This window comes from Mercenaria mercenaria, chromosome 4, assembly GCF_021730395.1.
Source record: "Mercenaria mercenaria strain notata chromosome 4, MADL_Memer_1, whole genome shotgun sequence".
In the NCBI taxonomy this organism is placed as follows: Eukaryota; Metazoa; Mollusca; class Bivalvia; order Venerida; family Veneridae; genus Mercenaria; species Mercenaria mercenaria.
Window position 1 is genome coordinate 20,120,055 of NC_069364.1, and position 20,217 is coordinate 20,140,271.

Here is a 20,217-nt window from a genome sequence, read left to right on the forward strand (position 1 = left end):
AAACAGCTAGTATTAAAACAAGTTTTTGTTGCAATTACTAAGGGGAACTATTGAAACAAATTGAGAATTGCAAGAAACCTGGAGTAAAATAGTTCATTTTTCATTCCTGAGGAGCCTTGGGGCGGGTGTGGTGTGTGTGGGGGGGGGGGGGGGTGGGGGGGGGGGGGGGGGGGGGGGGAAAGATACTGCGAGTACCTGAAACCAGTACCTGAACTTAAAGTAAAACAAATGTTGGGGGAGGGGAATAACTAAATTTTGAAGGGTTTTGGGTTTTGATGAGTGATACAACGAAACAGTTTCAAGAACCTGAATTGAAATAATACAACTGCTCCCCCAAATGGGTCTTAGTAGGACCGTTCTCAAACAGAATACTTTCTGACGTAGAGCCCATACACGAATAACTTACCAGAAATTCAATATGGTCCATGTGACCTTGAACTTTGAACAAATGATCCCAATGCAATAGAAATCGCCGTTTCTGTGGTACTGATTCATTGTGGTAAGTTCGAAAGCCGTATATTTATATTTTTCTGATTTAAGAGTTCAGAAATCATTTTCAGGTTCAAAGACAGTGTGACCTTGACCTAAGACCCATTAACAAAACAATATATAGGGATCCCCCTCAAATGGTGTTTAGCTATTATCAAAAGACTGAAAGCTATAGGTATAACACTTTTAGATTCCGGAAACATGAAATGTTGTTTGACAGATGAACAAAGCCATTCTATGATACGTATAATTTCCAAAAACTGGCATATAAAAGCGAGATCCGTTTGATTAACGCATGTGGCGGCCATGATGGCAGTCAGAAGCAACTGTGTATGAAATTTTGTATGCTGTTATATCGACCTTTTATCGAATGACCTCACACACAACAAAGGTCATCTACTGACTACTCGCAAACATCCTATGAAGATTGATAATAAATGCACTTTGATTTTTAAGCGAATACCGGTTTAAACGTAGAGTTCACTTTGACATTGACATTTGACCTTAACACGAGAGGCAATCATTTTATGGCAATTGGTGAATGAAGAACAATGTGCTCTTTAGTTACTCAGTGGAAATCTTTTTCTGTCTACGACTTTGAAGTTAACCTTTGACCTACTGATACCTAAACCAGTAGGTGTCCACAGGCAATCATCCTATAGGTCAGTCAAGGTGTTCTTTTGAAATTGAATGGAAACCGTTTTGAGGCATTCCCTGTTTGATATTTGTCTTTGTGTTTTAACCTACTGACCCACAAAACCGTGAAGGTCAAAATTTGACCACTGCAAAATTTCCTTAGAAAACGTTTGATTATCATTACCAAGCATTAGTAGTATCTAGTTTTTGATCGGAAACCAAATGTGCTACTGACCAACCGACCGATGCACAGACAGACAGACAGACAGACAAAACAACACACAATAATCCTTTTCCTGTATGACAGAAAAACATAAAAAGGGGTGTTGGTGTAACTAGGACCTGAACACTGACCCTGAAATGGGGATCGCCATTTATGTGGTACATTGAAAAATTTGAAAGCTGTTGCTTTCCGGAAACATTAAATCTAATAGAATTCAAGTTAGGTCCTCGCGCCCTAGACCTGTGAGCCATTGCCCCATAAATTCACAAGAATCTTCCCATAGAAGTACTAAGAAATTGTATAAAAGTTTTAGACGTTGCTATTATACTAAATGACATTATTTTAGTTTCCAGATTATTATTACCAAGACCTCTGACCTTACGCGATATCTTTTTTTTTCATGACGTAAAGTTTGAAAGCTGCAACCTTTATATTTTTTATTGTTGATTTCGGAGATGAAAAAAAGAAACACCAGAATTAAAATCAGGTCCTTGTGACTTTGACCGTTGAACCGCTGATTCCAAAAATAATAATGATCTTTCCTTAGCGGTACTGAGTCGGTATGTAAAGTTTTTATCGTGTATCACCTTATTACTTACAGTCGGAAATCATTTTCAGTCTCCAGAATACTGTGGCCTTGACCTTTGATATAATGTTCCCAAAACAACAGGGATCGTCTAGCCTCTCGAACAAAATACAGCTTAGGGAAATATATTTTCTGGAAGCAACACCCAAATATACGGATGTATCATAGGTAATGATAACTTTGGTAATCAGTAATCTCGTGAATCTCGGGGACTTTGGGCTCTGATCATAAACCGTTTAGCCTATCTTTTAACAAGCGATTAAAACATATTTTGCAGATACAAGGCTAATTCTTCGGACTTAGAAGCGTCATTTTTTGGATTTAAATTTAACAATTGTAAATAATAATATAGAAACGAAAATATATCATAAAAGGGAATATTTTAATTTTGAAATTGTCAACTTCCCTCATATTGATGGAGATGTCCCTCGAGCAACATCATACGGAGTCTATATTTCACAACTTATTCGGGTTGCAAGAGCTTGCTCTAAAATAGATGATTTTAATGACAGAAATCTCACCAAGAAATTGTTAAAACAGGCATACCGTTATCACAAACTACGGAAAGCTTTCAGTAAATTTTACTACAAATCGTCAGAACTGTTAGAAAAATACAATACCAACCTTAAAACTCTTCTAAAACTTGGACTTACATACCCGGAATACTATGGGGATGTAGTTTATAAAATTCAGAAAATTAGACATTGTCCTTATTTTTATCAAATATTTGTAAAGTGTGTTAAAATTTTATCAAAAGAGGATACGATGCGAAAATCGTAGAGCGGAGTGCATGTTTGGTGATTGACCCCTCTACAGTTAATTGCTACGTTTTTCTATTTGATGCTGCGATGACTAATAAAGTGTAGGACTCCATGATGCTTTCCTCTTAAATCCTACACACAATGGACGGAGGGACTCGATTTTTGTCTTGCAGTTTTCGTAGTCGTGCCCTTAAAAGTTAGGTTCTTGGTGCTCAGATTTCAGACAAGTTGTTGAGTACATTGGTGTAATTATACTTTAGATTTACCTTAATTTTATGTTTTACTTTATTAAACCGTTATCTTTGCACTAATGTTAGAGCCTTTCATAGTGGTTTTTTTATTTGAATAGTGTTGTCTAACTTGTTGAAAATATGGTAAGTACGAGGTTGGCATGCCCTAAACGCGTTTAAATCCCCGGTTTCCTTTATATAGGTTACTGACCTTTCCAAGGCGGTGTCCCTATTTTCATCTGGTTTTTGTCTGTCTTGTACTGTGTGTTGCGTATGTTTTCTTGTATTGTCTGTTGCGTCTGTTTTCTTGTTTGTAGTAAGCGTGTTTTCCTCCTTACTCCCCCTATCACCCCCTCCTTCCTTTTCCCTTACAATTACGCTACGTGTGCCTTACCACCTTTAAGTTAGTTTCGTGGCTCCCCTTTGTTTTTGAGGCCCGAATCCTAGGATGGTATACTTTCTGTCTTTTCCTAATTGTGTGGGTGCGTTTGTACGCTTGTGAGTAAAAAACGGTGCCCTACTGTTTTTTATGTGTTGCTTGTTTGTTTTTCGATGTTATTTAGTTGGGTGTGGTCGTGTCTTCATCTTTGGTTCATGTGTGTTTGCGCTATTGTGGTTTACGTTGTAGTATGATTGTTATTAAGGAACGTTGTTTTCCCTTTACTTATGCGTCCTTGTTCAACTTTCTTCCCCCACCCCGACCCCATTTTGCCCCTCACCATTCCCTTCCCCTCCTTCTATATTTAGCATTTAGCATTAGAATAAAAAATATGTACTTGTTGGATGTTTGAAGCAACTCATCTGAGATATTTTTCCATTACAGCTTCTTTTGGTTGTGGGCCTGCTTTGCTGCTTGGCTCTGGGGCTGTGTGTTAAGTGTCCTGTGATTCCAAGTTTACCCTTACAATTTGTCTTTTGGCACATAAAATTTTGAATGTCGTTCAGTGTGCGACAAATTCTGACACATAAAATTTTGGATGTCATTCAGGGCGCGACATACGACATACGGCTTTCGAAAAAAATGAATGTCGTGCATAAAACTACATTGGAATACGAACTTTGACAAACAAAAATTGAATGTCGTTCAGTGCGCGACATACAACATACGACATTTGAAATAAGAATTGAATTTCGTGCAAAAAAGACATTGGACAATGTCATACGACATTTGAATTAGACAATCTAAATATGAATGTCGTTCTGTGCGCAACATACGACATACGACGTTCGAAAAAAATTAATTTCGTGCAGGAAAACGACATTGGACATACGACATTCGAACTTTGACACAAAAAAATTGAATGTCGCTTAGTGCGCGAAATATGACATATGACATTCGACAAAGAATTGAATGTCGTTCAAGAAATCGATATTTGACATACGACATTAGAACTTTGACACGCAAAAATTGAATGTCGTTCAGTGCGCGACATACGACATTCGAAAAAGTTGAATGTTGTAAAATAACGACATTGGACATACGACATTCGAACTTTGACAAACAAAAATTGGTTCTCATTCGGTGTGCGACGTACGACTTTCAAAAATGTGCGTTATGGTGCTGGTTAAGACTAAGCTGGTCCGACCCTGGGAGCTGAATTGTATTGTTGAACTCAATGAAGTTAGTGCTTGAGATTTCAGGACTGCCTTGACAGCTCTGAAAAGTTCATATTTTGAGAATATTACCGGACTCTGTCCTATGACCTTTACCCCAAGCCGACCGGGTTCGAACCTGGATTGTCCTGTTTTCTCTTAACACATGCTAGCCATTTGCAACAAAGTACTATGTATTAAAATCGGACATCTGATTATGAAGACATGGCTCCTCTGACAAGGCTCACCCCTTTATTTAATATAATGAAGAAGTATGCATATTTTACGAAATATTTTATATTTTGAGACAATCCCCAGACTAACACGTCGGTGATAAAAATATATAAATTAAATATCTGTTAAGACAACGTTTAGATTAATTTATTAAAGTCATTTCATTAAAATATCTTGTGTTTTAAACAATCTACATTTATTTGAAATCAATGGAAAACGCGGACTTTTTCCGAATTGAAAAATCGAGCTTTTATGCTAAATTACTTAAAGACGGAAGAACAGATGTATTTACCCAAAATAATTTTTTATAAGCACTTTTTCCTTTTTTACGGGTAAAACTTTAAGCCAATAAAATGGCAAACTTTAGATAATGTTCCCGACGGCGTGCCCATCGAGGAAGAAAATTGATATTCATATTCGTTTGGGCAATGTTTCAAACTACTAAATAAACGAAATTTAAATTTGATATCTTACTTTTTAAAACGCTTTTGATAATAAAATGAAATTGATTAATTTTTCGAAACAATGCGACAAAGATTAGCGTTATGCGGTCCCTATAGCAAGTCTACATATCGTACAGGCAGCCAGAACTTACCGAAAACTATTTATTTCCATAGAAATTATTGTTATTTACCAAAGTGTGTTACTTCAGAGCCGTATAAGATGCTTTTCTTTAGAAAAATAAGGTGTGTTTTCGTGCATTTTTTTATTTTTGACATTGTGGCATCAATATTCGAGCCGGTACGACCCTAAGAGTCGGGTTTGAGCCTTGCGTTATACCTTTATGAATATTTCTTGAATAGTTCAATACATACATGCAACTTTTATTAAGATATCTTAAATACTTTTGTCGTAACATTTCATTGAAAATGACCAATTTTTGATAAAAAAAATATTAACAACAAGTGACCTTAATTACCTCAACATGCGACAAATCCGCGATATTTGCGCAATAGATTATCGTGTATCGTTGCCCGTTGTCGTGTACAACAACTCAACGCGATACACGACACGACACAAGACATTCAAAGCGACACACGACACGACACACGAAATTCAGCGCGACACACGACACGACACTCGACAATGAACAACGACACTCAATTTTTACTGCAATAAATGCCAAAATGAGGCATTCAAATGTTAAAATTGTGTGTGTCAAAGTTCGAATGTTGTATGGCCAATGGCGTTTTGTGCACGACATTCTTTTTTTTTTTTCGAATGTTGAATGTCGTATGTCGTGCACTGAACGACATTCAAATTTGTGTGTCAAGGATCGAATGTCGTATGTTCAATGTCTTTTTTTGCACGTCATTTATTTGTTTCGAATGCCGTTTGTCGTATGTCGCGCACTGAACAACATTCAAATTTTATGTCTTAATGTTCGAATGTCGTATGTCTAATGTCGCTATTTTTGCACAACATTCTTTTTTTTAAATGTTGTATGCCGTATATCGTGCACTGAACGACATTCAAAATTTTGTGTGTCAAAGTTCGAATGCCGTATGTCCAATGTCGTTTTTTGCACGACATGCAATTTTTTCCATCTGTCGTATATCGTATGTCGCGCACTGAACGACGTTCAGTTTTTGCACGACATTCAACTTTTTTCGAATGCCACATGTCGTATGTCGCGCTCTGAACGACATTCAAATTTTGTGTGTCAAAGTTCGAATGTCGTATGTCCAATGTCGTTTTTTTTTGCACGACATTCTTTTTTTTTTCGAATGTCGTATGTGGTATGACGTGCATTGAACGACATTCAAATTTTATGTGTCAACGTTCGAATGTCGTATGTCCATTGTTGTTTTATGCGCAACATTCAACTTGTTTCCAATGTCGTATGTTGCGTACTGAACGACATTCATTTTTTTAATGTCGTATGTCGTATGTTATTTCTTTAGCCAATTTAACATAGCTAAAATGTATGACATATATCGGGCAATTCATGTGAAGAAGTCCTTAACGGCTTTTCCGTTTTCAATTATGCCAGCCCGGAAAATGGGGCAAATGGCCTAGTAAAACAAGCTGCAGTTTTTGAGTTCAGACTGCGCTTGAAAATGACCCAGTGAAACCACATGAGAAAAACTTAATTGATTCAAGGATACTACAGACATTGCTTGGTATGAATGCATTATTTTTCTTTGCTCCACAGCATTTGAACAAACTTGAGAGAGGTCTATGCATGGATGCTACAGAAACATGTTGTTGTAATTCTGACTAGAAATTTCTCAGGCGAATGTGTACAAATAAGGGTGAAGATGGACTCAATCCACTTAAACTTAAACTAAAGAATTAAAGAAAGATAGTTTTAGTTAAAAAATGGCATGGCATTTGTAACTCCTATGACGTTTGGTGGAATTAAAATACATGTATATAGTATAGAAAAAGAGGCACAGATCATGGAATATCTGAATAGTTAAATTGTGCAAAGTACACACATGTCCTAAAGATGGGCGAAAAGTGACTCCATAGTAATATATTCTGTGAGTTTGTTTCGATCCCTTTAAACTTAGAAGGGAGGTTTTATCATCAATCCTTTTACAAATATGCTTTTGATCGTTAGATTTCATAGGGAAATAACAGTTACCTATAAACCAGGCTTTGCTCATTCCCTGACATAACGCGCAGAGTCACGTAATGATAAAATTTTTCTATAAATTTCGGTAAATCTATTAGAAACGGTACCTGGACAAGGTGTATGTATGTATTGGGCAATATACAGTATTCTGAAAAAAGAGCCATAACAAACCTTATTCAAATTATGATATGACTATATGTGCAAGTTTAACTATAATGGTATACCAATGTTAACTAAAAACTGCAGGAGGAGTAATTTTATTCTAATATACTATATTTAAAAATATGAACAAATAAATATTTTAAAATATTCAGAAATTCTGCTCAAGGAATATTTATGCTTTAAGTAAAAACATTCAGGAATGCTTTCGACCCCTAACAATTATTCAAAAATGGCAGTAAAGATTTGCAACTTTTGGAGTTATGTAATGAAAAAGTTTGAATTTATATTTTAGATAATACACAAGAAATGCCATGTGTCAAGATTTGTATTACGTTTTTCCTTCTTGCAGTCAATGAAATAATCTGATTAAATTTGTTTTAATAACGTTTAAAGACTGTATTTTAGTTATATTAACTAAATAATTGACATCCTTGTAACCGAAAACTTGCACTGCCTTCGAGGATCTCACCATTAATCTATTTTGTCATAGTCACGTCTCCAGATATAGTCCATTTAGTTAGTAATCAGAAGAATTTTAAACGCATTTTCTTTGTGTGCCAAAGCAATGGAAAAAAAGTGATATTCATTTATAGAACATATCTCCGAAACTTTTACTTAAGTTGAATTTCGAGACTTAAATTTATTTGTTAAGTAGAGACTAATTAAGTAAACGCAACATAATGTAATAGGAAGAACATTGAAAGGATTTTTTTAAAGTAAAATAGATACGCAGGCACAGTTGATATTCCAGTAGTAATTTTCGTGGATTTCATGGTTGAGTATATGAATAAATTTCATCCCTACGGAACAAATAAATTCCAATAATTTTTATATTCACACACTGAAATCATATCCCCTGGAAACTAAATCATTCCACAGTATTGTTAGAAACCATTACTTGTTATCCAAAGTAATAAATAGGGTCAAAGCTACACTGAATCTCTAATCTAAATACCATACTAGTATGTCTTACCGCGAGGTTTAGATCACTTGTACACAACTTAAGTGCGCCAGAATCAAAAATATTCCCTGTTTGGTATTTGTAGTAATAGAAGAGAGTTATACTGCATATAGACATTTTGGCTTAATTATGAGTACCAAGACTTTTTAATTATTTCACAAAGATACATATTCTCTGTTAAAGTCCTTGTGACCTTGACCAGTGAGTCAATTATTTTGTGGAACTTAGAGATTATGTAAGGTTTGAAAGCCAAACGGTTGTTATTATACTTTACGACTTAGAGTCTGGAAATAAGTTTCAGTTTCCAGATCAATATCACCGTGTTTGTTTGTTTGTTTTGGGTTTAACGCCGTTTTTCAACAGCATTTCAGTCATGTCACGGCGGGCAGTTAACCTAACCAGTGTTGAATTCCTGGATTCTGAACCAGTACAAACCTGTTATTCGCAAGTAACTGCCAACTTTCCCACATGAATTATCAGAGGTGGAGACCGAATGATTTCAAACACAGTGTCTTTTATTAAATAGTCACGAGGAACATACATCCCACCGGGGAATCGAACTCGCGACCCCGCGATCCATAGACCAACGCTCTTCCTACTGAGCTAAGCGGGCGGATGCCAATATGACCTTGATACCTGAACTGACACAAAAACAATAGACATCTTTCTCAAGAAGGGCTGATTCATGACCTAAAATGTAAAAGATCTAGACCTTATACCTTAAGACATTTGAGTTCAGAAACAAAAACTAACACCAGGCCCCTATGTCTTTGACTTTTTAGCCGATGATTCCAAAAATAAAAATCAAATTCAATGAATTGGTATCCCCTGCCGATAGAGTTTGTGGTGAGCAATGGCAAGAAATATACCCGGCAAAAAGTTAAGGATGTTAGACGCAAGTAATTTCATTTGTCAAGAACAATTTAACAAAAAACGAATGTTTTAAGTGTGCATAACAAATGTATGTTTTGTTGATCCTGCCTAATGTGTAATAAGCTTAGCTTTTAGAATTACATGGAGGTATTTGAAAAGTGATCTGGAAGTGTAACTAGAAATAAATATTGTATACGAGTATTTCGCACCAATTGTCGCTGTTTAACATGTACATTTGAACTTAAAAGAACAGATGATGCCCTTAAGAGAGCACAATCAAATAAGAAATCTTAAACGTTGGTGTTGGCGGGATGGGGGTTGGGGGGTTATGGTTACAACTTCACATGTAGATAAACAATCATGGAAGGTTTGAAAAAAAATCTAAAATGTTCATGGAAATAATTGAAAGAACTTTAATAAAATTCTACCAACTTGTTAATTTCTCATGTACAAATATGTGGATTTTTAAACAATTAAAGGGCAATGACTCTATGGTTACTATAAAGATCCTGACTAAATTGCGTATGGTGATCTAAACCCAATTAAAGTTTCATAGTTCTAGGTTAAATATGTCACAAGTAATGAAGCAGAAATCGCCATATTCATAGTACTAGTACCCTATATAAATAACACTAAAACATTTCTAAGGGCGATACTTTGGCAATCTGACTGAAATATGACGGGCCGCATTTCCCTGTTGTGGTGAACATGTATATAAAGTTTTATTTAAATATTCCCATCCACTCCCTAGATATTGTGCCGGACGGACGGACGGACGGAAGGAAGGATGGACGGACGGACACTGCCAAAACTATATCCCTCCAGGAAGAAAAAGGATCTTTCTCTAGCGTTACCTAGTCAAGTTTGAAAGCCGTTTCCGTCAAACCTTATTACGTATAGTCAGAAAACAAATTTCTGACAATTATTAACGTTTTCTTTCGGACAATTGACAACTTTGGGATTATTTTCCCTATAGAAGCGCTCAAAACTTACGAATGCATCATAAGGAACTATACTTTTGGATTATATTGTTTTTGTATTTTCAGAGGCTTTTCTATTAACAGTAAGAATTTTTTGATATATCAGTATGAACTTGAATGCGCGTTTTGGTTATCAAATTTTAAGGACATACAAAGCTCATTTAAACATTGAAAAAAAAAATGAAAAGCGAATTCTAGGAATTATTGCCCGCTTCACAAACGCATCTATTTGATCAAGTATTGACTGAGTCATTTATAGAAAATCAATAACCAATAGTAATACGGAAAGTCACCTGGAAAAACGTAATACTAATTAACGCCAATTAAGACGTGCATTTAAAACTCAGAGAGATTGGGTAGACTAAGTCATAAATTATCAACAATGTTCCATGCCAGAGATCCTTCTCAAGTGGTTCTATTCTTCCTTTATAGTTTGAATGATGTACCTATTGTACTTTTTGGCTGAAGAAAAATGTTGACGGACGGAGGGACAGAAAAATTAATTCCATAATACGTCCCGTATTTTCAACCAAGGCATTTTAGAAAACATTACATCATTATCATTATAAAAAATGTATTTATCATTACTTAAACAAATACTGATGTTATAGCTAATATTGTAAATATACACTGTCCGATTACGTTTCTTCTGATGTAGCAATTCACAGTTGTTACATTCCACTTCAAAATTGACCCGAAAGCGGAACCTTCTATTGGTCAATATGCTAGACTGACTATACTATTGTTGACATGTTATGATTTTACACGGATACCGTGGGTTGACAATGTTTTCTTTTAGGACATGCATGTGATATTCGATCAATTCACACAATGTGAAAAAAATCTAACACACGCGTTGTGCAGTCATTTTCATTTAGATATGAAGTATATAGATGTGTTTAAAATACACGTTAAGATCTTCCATCTACTTTCAACACACATACATGCATCTTATTCCCTAAACAAAAACACACTAATAAATCCCTTCAGTAATAAACTGTAATTTGTTTTTAAATAAATTCCAAATACAATAATGTATTAATTACGTTAGACTTAATGTCATAATATTACCACTAAAAGTATGTCCATAAGGTACAGTTTTCCATAATTTGCTGTTTTTCAAACTAACTCAGATAGATTTACTAAAGGGCATTTCTAGATACACACAATATTGTCTTTGTTCTGTTATTTCTTTTCTTGTAGATGTTTAAACTACTTTCATGTAACTAAACAGAAATACAATTTTCGCATAGGAAATGCTACTTTAACAAACTGGATCTAAATTAAATTTTGAAGGTGAGTTACTTCATAGTTTGACTGATATTCATACAACTGAAACTATTTTAATGAAATATAAGAATGACATTAAATCGAAGATATTATACATTTATTAGAAAAAAAGTAATGTTTTTATCATCTATCTCTACAAATGTTTGAAGGAACATAAGAGGAAAAAATGAATTGCCATATTTAAACGACTTTGCCATATTTTGTTAATAGAAATAAAATAACATACTGACTAACATACTTCTTTTCATGCGTAATTATATACATACACGGTAAGCGTTAGACCTTGCCTAGGAAAAGTGTGGACATAATATGACAAATAAGCATGGCAAGAAGATGGAAAAAATTGCCAAGTAGCGAATTTAGTAAGTATTGCCGTTACAAGAATATTGCAAATTTTGCCATGGCAAATATTTTGCCGTTAGTGAGTCATGACGCAAAATATTATATTCAGTAAGATGTAGTTTATTAATGTCCAGTCTGATAAATAGCATCTCCGATTAATGCTACGCACTGGACCTGAAGACAGGCTATAGAGGGTTACGTTCAAATGACATACGAGCTTTACTTGCAACTTTTGAAAGTGGAAGTAGAAGTAAACAAGAGCTGTCCGTAAGACAACGCGCTTGACTTTTCGCAGTGCTTGACTCTGAATAAGAGCTTGGCTAGTAAAATGTTTATAAAACTTTTAACTAAAAAAATAATATTAAAAGGGGCATAACTCTATATAAATTCAATCAGAGTTATAGGGATAGTTTCTTATGGTGTAGACTTTGATAGTAAATAACCATTTTAAGTTCCAAGTCAAAAGCTTTAATAGTAACAGAGGTATTAGACTTTATCAAAATCTTTAAGTAAAAATTCTAAGTCAAAAAGGGGCGTAACTCCATCAAAATTCAAATCAGTGTTATGGGGATTGTTCCCCTGGTGTAGTCTTTGATAGTAAAGATTTATCTTAAGTTTCAAGTCAATAGCTTTGATAGTATCAGAGATATTAGACTTTATAAAAAAAAACTTTAACCAACGGCGACGCCGACGCCGACAACGGGGCGAGAGCAATAGCTCTACTTTTTCTTCGAAAAGGTCGAGCTAAAAATCTATATTTAACCTAAACTTTCCAGTTTCATCCCAGGTTTATAATTCTTATTGTTGCGCCCATGTGTATTTTTCTTTGCGAGGAAATAGCATAACAAAGCTTATGGAAACAAATACTAGAGAATTAGTTGCGTGGTCTTACTTTCGTCTATCGTTTGCAACGTGTACCGAAGGTAAACTGCCTTAATTATAAAGTTTCATATTCAGCCATCGGTAAGCATGTGTTCATTTGTGGTGTACTGGTCAAAAACGCGGGTAAAGTTTTTATTGCTGCGACTGCCCGAGTTCGATCCCAAACTCGGGCGTTACTTTTTCTTTATTTCGCATGCTATTTTTTTTTATTTTTAAGATTAGAAAAAGAATCATATTCTTATGCTTATAATAAGACGAAACTTAAATTCTGAAGATAATGTTAGCCAAAATTTGTTAAGCCTAAAAGGTTTTTTTTGGAACAAGTCGTCTGATAAGTTCAAATAAAAAAGGATTTGTAAGGATGAAATAGCGATATTGGAAGTCCGATTAATATACAGAAAGATGAATTTGAATGAGTGACATTCAGATCGAACGCTTACAAAAATCGTGTACTTTAGTGAGGTTTGTGAATCTCATGACACGTTACCAGTATATTTTGCAAATTATGTATTATATATGATAATAAATTATTCAATTTGTGCAGCGTTTGAGAATCAGCAGTTTAAACATTAATGAAACAAGAGGTTCAAGCGGACATAGGTCAATTAGCTTAGGAGTTCCTTGACATTTTCACCTTGCTTAGGGCTGCATTTGATGAATATGAAATACAGGTATGTTCATATAAACTACAGAAAGTTTGTTTTCATTCTGTTAGCTGTGATAGCGCTAAAATGTGAAATCATTAGAACAAAGTTGAGAGAGGTAAACAAAGTCAGCACAAGATCAAGTTTATAGAAGATCCTGCAATCGGTTCCCGGAAAGGAGTAGATCAAAATTTTTATATTTTACGCTTTGCAGTCAAGTTGAAACATTTTAATAAAATTGAAGAAGGTCTATCTAGGGATGCCACAACTTATGCTTGATGGCTTGACGATGCACTTACGCAATACATGCTTAATGGCACCAAATAGGGTTAGATATTTAGATTTCACAAGTGGAATTAAAAATATGAGATGAATCAAAGCCTTTATGGGCTAGAATTACAGAAATAAAGGAAAACAAGACCCTATTCGTCGTCTTTAAACGGTAAGGCAATGGAGTTAATCCTTTTTATACACAAGTTATCCAAGAACCACAATGGAAAAGATGCTACACCAGACAAAGTTTAGCGAAAATGTTTGAAGCAGTTCATTGTTATTTAAAAGTTTATTGTGCTGGTAGCTCTGGCATCCACTAAAGAGGGTAAGTGGAAACATTGGGTCTAACCCTCAAAGGGGCCACGCTTGACCAAATGTGAGAGAGATCTGTAAAAGTATGCTACGGATCAAGTAAAGAAGTTAAAATTCCCAGTGGTGCTTTTGCCACTGACCGTTCCAAAGCGCACCCTATTTCTGTTTGTTACTTCTTTTAAATTAGTGTTATTGCGTTTGATTTTGTTACTATGTATTTGTGCTCAGCCTATGTATGTGCTTCTATACAGTTTCACATTCCAATATTTCCATGTGAAGTGCTGTATAAGCGGCTTATTTCAATGTTGGCATTCCTTTTGCAGATTTGTCCTTGTTTACGAAGAACATCCTTAAAGTGTTTCATTTTTAGAAACAGTCATTGAAATGTGTTTTTTTTTCTATTTTTCTCTCTGGCGACGCGCAAAAAGGGCCTAAACGGTGCAAAGAATTCACAGCCCAATTTCTATGATATTCATCAGGCAATTCAAGAGAAGAAGTTTTTTCAAGTTTTTGTTCCGTTGTTAATAATATCAACCTTGAAAAATACCCAATGGGCCTATTTTAACAACTGCAGCGAGGGCCATACGTGGATGCGATATACCAAGTAAGGTAAAGATTCAGAAAGTGGTTAACGAGATGATGTCATGTTAAGTTGTTGTATATATTTTCAGCTCTGGCGGCTCCAAAAATGGACCAAACAATGCTAAGTCATGATGAATAATTGTTTAAACGTTTTAAAAATAGTCGTTTAACCGATTTAAATACAGTCGTTTAAAGGTTTTTAAATTAGTAGTTTAACCGTTTTTCAATAGTCGTTTAAACGTTTTACAAATAGTCGTTTAACCATTTTTCAAATAGTCGTTTAAACGATTTTCAAATAGTCGTTTAACCGTTTTAAAAAATAAACGTTTAACCGTTTTAAAAATAGTCGTTTAAAAGTTTTTCAAATAGTCGTTTAAACGTTTTTCAAATAGTCGTTTAACCGTTTTAAAATAGTCGTTTAAACGTTTTTTCTAGTTTTATTTCAGACGGTCTCTAAGAGTGACAAGTATTTGTTCAAAGCAGTGAGAAGTCTACAACATTATTCTACAGACCAAGTTCGGTGAAAATTCATTTAATGGCTCATGGGAAAAAGTCGTTAAAACATTTCTTGCTTCAGCTCTGGGGACTGAGTGGAATCATTTGCAGAAATTTAAGAGAGAACACTGAAAGGGTTTGAACTAATCTCAAATCTAAGAGAATTATAAATCGAAGTTACATATCAAATTTGCAGAAGACCTATAAATGCTTATTTCTTCTTTTTTGTGTGTGTGTTCATGTCGCGCTAAAAAGGACCAAGTTAAACCACCTGAGAATAACTTAAGAGACCATCATTCTAGAATTTTATAGACACTGCTTGCTAAGGAAGCATTTAGCTGTTTTTATGAAAAAGTCCTTTTTTATGTTCCAAAGCATTTGAACAAACTTGAGAGAGATCAGTGCAAAGATGCTACTGACGCATGTTGTAATTCTGAACAGACAATGGACACAATCCATTCATACTAAAGATTGCAAAGAAAGATCGTTTCAGTGAAACAACATGGCAACTAGGCAGTGGCAGTGGTAACTCCTATAAAGTTGAGTGGAATTACAACCTGTGGTATCGTAGATATAGAACAGATCAAAGAATATGACAAATCAACGCTAATGATTCAGTTGAAAATAATCTATTCAGAACATGGCGAATATATGCACAGCTACGCTTCACACTAACGACTCATGAGGTTTGATGAAATTCAGACTGACTGTAAACAGCATTGTAAACGCAGCAAAATATGACAAATCAATGACAGTGTATTTATTTGCTAATGGCCACCGGCCCATAACAAGATTAATTTACAATTTCACAATAAAACATGGACTGGTACCTATGATAATAAACATATACATACATATCAAATTTAAGTTGAGCATTTTGTATTTGTTCAAAGCTTATCTATATAACATATATAACTCAAACATTCTGCTGAGTCTCCAAAAGTACCTTGCGTTCTTGAAAAGCATAGTATGCATACATAGCTAAATTTTCAGAGTTGCAGCATATTAACATATTAAACTTATGCACATTTGCAATTTCAAAATATTTCTTAGGTATATACTTTTCTCTGATATATTGCTGCTTTTGACACACTAAAATAAAATGGTACTCGGTCTCTATACCAGAGTTACATAATTTACAAATTCTGTCTTCTTTCGGGGTATTGTTATATCAATGACCATCACTCTTCTGAAAATCACAAAACCGGAACATGCTGATGATATCTATAACTAAGACTGGTACTGACAATTCCTAAGTATGAGGTTTGGTAGAAATCTGCCCAATTGCAAAAATATAATAAAAGTTGACAAATAAAGGACCATAACTTCCCTGAAAATCACTGAACCGAAGCATGTCGATCATATGCATGATAGGACTTTGTGCTCATAACTCCTTTAATGTTTGGTAGAAATAAGCCCTAATATAAAAGAGAAATGGCTTAAACATCATAAAATTTGAAAATCTAAACATTACCTAGTTATCACACTATGTACCCGGATAATCTTAACTCTGTTCTGTGACCCTAACTCAGTGCCAACATGGCTGACAGAAAGACGATGTATGTAGTTAATTTCCCTGTCTTTTTTCATGATTTTATGTTTGTATGCAATGTTAGTGTTAAACTTTTGATAGCCATAATATCTTGTATTGATGACATTTTTTGTGTACTAAATATTTCAATCGACAAGTCACATTATGTGACTGGAATTCATTAAAATGTACTCAAAGAAGTCTTCAAAATGAACATGTTTTATGTTTCTAACTGTTTTAAAGTACCAGAAATTGCAATAAGACCTTACTTATCAACTGTATTAGTTGAATAAACATCTCTTAGACATTGTTTAACAGTATCAAAGTTTGAAATTCATTTTTATAGCTTAAAACCTGTATTGATTATGAGGTGGGTTTAGATTTGCGGATAATTCCTGACTGATATAGGAAACAGTGCTGGATAAATACGAACTTAGAATGGATAAACACCTAACCAAAGGAAAACATAGCTGTTCGTCTTTGCTTTATGTATGAATTATAGATGCTCATAGTTCTTTGACCCACCCACCCCTGCAGGGATGTGGGATTCCTATATCCAATTTGTACAACTCGTGATTTTTTGCCGGCAGACAAGTGCATTTTTCATTCTGTATATCTGCAGTCAAGCAGAATTTTTCAGGTATAAAATGAAAAAACAAAAAAAAAAAATATCATTTAGAGTGTGTGCTGCTTCGAGTGTATGGAGGTGATAAAGATAATTTAATGTATGAAATCCATGATGTACTTGCTAAGAGTCTCTGACTGCTGCAGTTTTTAGAAAACAAGAGGGTCATGATGACCGTGGATCGCTCACCAGAGTAATATGAGCTACATGTTTCAAATGTCAAACTGATGATTTTTACAATTTTTTTAGAAGATTTTCCGATGTAAAATCAAGTGACCCCTGGGGCGGGGCCATTTTTGACCCCGGGGGTCATGATTCGAACAAATTTTGTAGAGATCCATTAGGTAATGCTACATGTGAAATATCTAAGGTCTAGGCCTTCTGGTTTATTTTTAGAAAATTTGAAGATTTTTCTATGTACAATCAAGTAACCCCATGGGGCGGGGTCAATTTGAGCCCAGGGGTCATGATTTGAACAAATTTTGTAGAAGTCTACTAGGTAATGCTACATGTGAAATATCTAAGATATAGGCCTTCTGGTTTATTTTCAGAAATTTTTTGAAGATTTTCCTATGTTGCATCAAGTGACCCCTGGGGCGGGGTCAATTTTGACCCCGAGGGTTATGATTTGAATAAATTTGTAGAGGTCTATTAGGCAATGCTACATGTGAAATATCTAAGCTGTAGACATTCTGGTTTATTTTTAGAAAAATTTTGAAGATTTTCCTATGTAAAATCAAGTGACCCCTGGGGCGGGGTCAATTTTTACTCCGGGGTCATGATTTGAACAATTTTAGTAGAGGTCCATTAGGCAATGCTACATGTGAAATATCTAAGCTCTAGGGCTTCTGGTTTTTGAGAAGAAGATTTTTTAAGATTTTCCTATGTAAAATCAAGTGACCCCTGGGGCGGAGTCAATTTTGACCCCGGGGTCATGATTTGAACAAACTTGGTAGAGGTCTACTAGGCAATGCTTCACACCAAATATCTAAGCTCTAGGACTTCTGGTTTTTGAGAAGAAGATTTTTAAAGTTTTTCTTTTCGGTTGCCATGGCAACCAGAGTTCTGCATGGAATTCAATTCTTTGAATAATTTTTGTAGAGCTTCACCCAAGGAACATTCCTGTGAAGTTTGGATGAAATTGGCTTAGTGGTTTATGAGGAGATGTTGTTTAAAGGAAAGTGTGGACGGACGGACGGACGGACGCCGGACGGTGAGCGATCACAATAGCTCACCCCGAGCACTTTGTGCTCAGGTGAGCTAAAAACATGCATCTTGTCTTTAAGCATCACTTTCCATGATCTGATTGGTCTTGCGCACCCTTTAACTCAGTGACTACGGTAAAAAATCAGAGACATAAACAACTTAAAAAAGTACGAAAAGTTTGTTAGTAGAATTCCAACTGCTGAGACAATAAGTCATTGCCAATGGAAATATGGGAGCTAGTAGTCAGCCAAATGAAAATCAAAAGCACACAGAGATCGCAAGTATGACTAAAACAAGTCGGAACGTTTTAAGAGCCTTTCTCTGAATTTATCTGGCTTTGTACCATTGCGTGGACAGTGTTTGGACATGGCATCAAAAGATCCCGAACACTGCTTGTGCGATTTCAGACTTTTAGAAACTTTAAAAGGCAAATATTTTAACAGCTTATTTTTTTACCACAGTTACTGTGATATGTTTTTCTTTTTATTGTCCTAAATAAAGAATTCTCCAGTCTATTTGCAGTTTCATGAAGGTTTAATATTACAAATTCGAGCGACTGAAATTTGACTATGGACAAGTGGATTTTAAGTGTCCGTCAACAAGTGAAAAATGTGTGGATTTCCACACCCATGCCCTATCAGTCAATGATCATCCCCCCAACACACACACACACACTCACACACACACACGCGCGCACACACACAGACACACAGACACACACACACACGCACGCACGCACGCACGCACACACACACGCACACACACACACACACTTATCTTCCTTTCTTACTGTCGGAAAATATCATATTTAATAATTAATCATAAATCTAATCCCATTTAAAAATATCAAAATATTCCATTGACACCTCTACAAAATCCCTTACGCTATAAGATATATAAAATTTGAAGAAATGCAATTTTTCTGAAACAGTGTGTGTGAGAGAGAGATTGAGGGAGAGAAGGTTGGGGGTTACAGAACTTCGAACATCGGTGGTATTAAATAACTTCTTATATAACCAATATATAACTAGAAATTGCTTTTGTAAAAAAGCGCATGTCTCCCCCAATGCAAAGTCCTATAGGCAAGAAGTCAATAGGGGTCAGGAGCGAAAGTCAAAGAGACACTGATGGTTGGCTGCAATAGGGATCATCTACTTGGCATGTCCAGTCATCCCGCTAAATTTCAACACTCTTGGCCTAGTGATTCTCAAGTCACTGTTCAGGCCCATGTGACCTTGACCTTTGATCAAGTGACTTCAAAATAAATAGGGGTCATCTACTCTGCATGTCCAGTCATCCTATTATGTTTCAACATTCTAGGTCAAGTGGTTCTCAAGTTATTTTCCAGAAATGATTTTACATGACCAGGCCCCTGTGACCTTGATCTTTAATAGACTGACCCCAAAATCAATAGGAGTCATCTATTCTGCATGTTCAATCATCCTATGAAGTTTCAACATTCTGGGTCAAGTGGTTCTCAAGTTATTGATTGGAGTTCAGGCTCCCGAGACCTTGACCTTTAACAGAGTGACCCCAAAATCCATAGGGGTCATCTACTCTGCATGTTCAATCATCCTATGAAGTTTCAACATTCTGGATCAAGAGGTTCTCAAGTTATTGATCAGAACTTGTTATCAATGTTCAGGCCCCTGTGACCTTGCCCTTTAACGGAGTGACCCCAAAAACAATAAGGGTCATTTACCCTGCATGAACAATCATCCAATGA

General features: G+C 35.4%; 1 protein-coding gene across 1 annotated transcript in view; it reads right to left on the minus strand.

The window, feature by feature from the left end:
- The window catches only part of LOC123551132 (ankyrin repeat and protein kinase domain-containing protein 1-like), a 217,463-nt gene that overhangs the window by 58,875 nt on the left and 138,371 nt on the right, over positions 1–20,217 (minus strand). The gene's annotated exons all lie outside the window — the stretch shown is intronic.